Raw genomic sequence first — 3,119 nt, 5'->3', positions numbered from 1 at the left:
ATGCAGCGTGTTTCGGCCTCCTTCTGTTCTCATTTCACTACCAGGGAAAGAATCACCAAAAATATTGTCTTAATTCTTCTTTATTATGAATGAGTTCCCACATGGGATCACTTATTCCCGCTCTTCCTTCAACGTTCTGTTTTCAGTTTGACATGAAGGTAGTAGTTTCCGTTTTCCATTTTTTTGCAGTTCAAAATGACCAAATCGTTTATATATTGCACATTGAACAGTGATCATCTATCTATCTTTTGATTTCATAGAAGCTTTATGAGGTCCTCACCCGGAGCTTTTATTTTGAAGGAGTTCCCACATAGGATCACTTATTCCTGACCTTCCTTCAAGGTTCTGTTTTCAGTTTAACATGAAGGTAGCAGTTTCCGTTTTCGTATTTTTGCAGTTCAAAATGACCGAATCGTTTATATATTGCACATCGAACAGTGACCACCTATAATCTAGACACAGGTTTTTCTTTAATTGTATTATTTTCTACATGCACAACGAAACTGAATGCATACAAGCTCTAAAATAACCAACTGCAAAATACATTTAGTTTTATATCAAGTATTTTGATATGATAGAAGCTGTACAAGGTTGTCACCCGAAGCTTTTATTTTGAAGGAGTTCCCACATGGGATCACTTACTCCTGCTCATCCTTCAAGGTTTTGTTTTCAGTTTGACATGTAGGTAGCAGTTTCTGTTTTCTGTGGTTCAAAACAACTGAATCGTTTATATATTGCACATTAAACAGTGACCACCTATAATCTGGAGACAGGTTTTTCTTTAATTTTACTATTTTCTACATGCATAATGCAGCTAATTGCAGTTTTTATCAAATATTTTGATTTGATAGAAGCTGTATGAGGTCGTCACCCAAAGCTTTTATTTTGAAGGAGTTCCCACATAGGATCACTTATTGCAGCTTTTCTTTCAACTCATCCCAAACGTTCTCATCAGGGCAGTGAATGGAAAGTTTGACTCAGTCTTGTTTTGTTCTGTTTCCAGTTTGACATGATCGTTGCGGTTTCCATTTTCTTCAGTTCAAAACGACCGAATCGTTTATGTATTTCACATCAAACATTCAGGAACTGTGTAAAATTTTGACATGCCTTTTCTTCCAAGGGTTTTTCTTTACTTTATTTCTTTATATATTTTCTACACGGATAACAGAACTGAATGCATTCAAACTGTAAAATAACTCACTGTAAAATAAAGTTAGCTTCATAACACTAATAATTTCTTTATCCCGTTTATTAGAATGTGCACTTCTGGTGTACAGCTTGAATGAAAATAAAAAGAGTCTAAGTCTACTGTGAGTTGCACAGTTTCAGAATCAGTAGCTGAATATCTTCATTGTGTCTCCAGACTGTAGGCCATCTGTGACATTTGAAGGTCTCTTGAAACATTCCTATCCCTGAGCATTTCTCTTCACAGCCTCTCCTCTGATTAAACTTTTCCTCTCTGTTCTAGTCTGGATGTAGCCCCGAACATCAATTCTACTTTTCTACTTTAAGCTCAGTATTTTATTTCTCACGTCTTTTCCCCGCCTGTCAACAAATAATAACATCAACATTTTGTTTTAACCCCAAGAAGCCAAAACCTACAAGGAACGAGTTCTTATAGACATGCACAGAGAAAGCTTACCGGGGCAAGAAGATTTTTGTGTTTAAATTAATGACGAATACTTGAATTTTCTTGAGATAGATGAGTTAAGATGCATTCATTTGTCATAAAAACAACCAGTTTAACATTCAGGGTTTGAGTTTTTAACTCATTCACAGTCTCACTATGAACTTTATGAACAGCTACCCAGAAATTATTATTCATGTTTTAGCTTTATTGGTTCATTCACATCATCTCTTTTCTTTAAAAGATGTTTTCTAGGTATGTTTATTTTGTGAGCTAACATTAGCTCAAATAGTAGAAGGACTGACATGGAATAATACAAATAACTATTGTATGTATTTCAAGAGAATAGAATTAGTAGATTCAGTAATAAAGCTGTATATAAATGTGTGACAAAAGAAAAAATAATAAATTAAAGAATTAATCATTGCTATTAATTAAAAAGCATCATCATTTTAAGTCCTGACATCCTTCTACAGATGTGTGGTGGAGAGCGTCCTGTGCTCCTGCCTCACTGTGTGGCACGGCAGTTGCTCTGCAGCAGAGAAGAAAGCTCTGCAGAGGGTGGTGAAAGCTGCACAGAAGACTGTGGGACACAGTCTATCCACCACCACGGACATTTACACCTCCAGATGCAGGAAAAGGGCCACCTGCATCAGGAAAGACCCCACCCACCCCGCACACACACTGTTTGTCCCTCTCCCCTCAGGCAGGAGTCTGCGGAGCATTAAGAGCAGGACCACCAGACTGAGGAACAGCTTCTTCCCGGAGGCTGTGAGACTGTCAAACGCTGAAAGACCTCCGTAGCCCCCGTCCCCCGCCCCCCCTCCAACAGCCACCCAACGGACACATCTGCACAGATTGCAGTTTGTTTTGCACTGTCACTTTAACTCCATTTGCACACTACCTCAGTTCATTGCAGTTAATTCTGTTAGTTAATTCTAAATTCTATGTTGACCTTTTTACCACCTATATTTATACACACCTGCTATTTTGTACAATACTTGGAAAGCTAATTTTATTCTATATTCTATATTTATACTTTTGTTTGTTTTTTTTTGTTTTTTTTTTTACTTATGGCTTGAATCGGGACCAGAGTAACCAATTTCGTTCCTTACCATGTACCAACATGTGTCGTAATGACAATAAAGAATCCTTGAATCCTTGAATCCTTGAATATCAGTATAGCTGTTATTATTAGTAGTAGTAGTAACAATAAAAATATAATAATAATGCTAAACCCAAGTGTGTATTATTATTATTATTATTATTTCTTCAAATAAAACTTTACTAATTGTAATAAAACTGACTCAATCAGACTCATTTTGGCAATTAACCTGTAGTTTGATTATTCTGTGTTCACAGCATCAGTGAGTGCGACAGTCTATGAGTGCGACACGTATTTTTCTGTGTGCGATTAGTGATGCCTCACTCTTGTTTTCATCACGAGAAGAACGAGAACGGGCAGGAATGAGGAGTTCGACTCAATTTTCCG

The sequence above is a fragment of the Chelon labrosus genome (assembly GCF_963514085.1).
Source record: "Chelon labrosus genome assembly, chromosome: 5".
Taxonomy (NCBI): domain Eukaryota; kingdom Metazoa; phylum Chordata; class Actinopteri; order Mugiliformes; family Mugilidae; genus Chelon; species Chelon labrosus.
The sequence above is the reverse complement of the archived record's forward strand: the minus strand, read 5'-3'. Positions refer to the sequence as shown.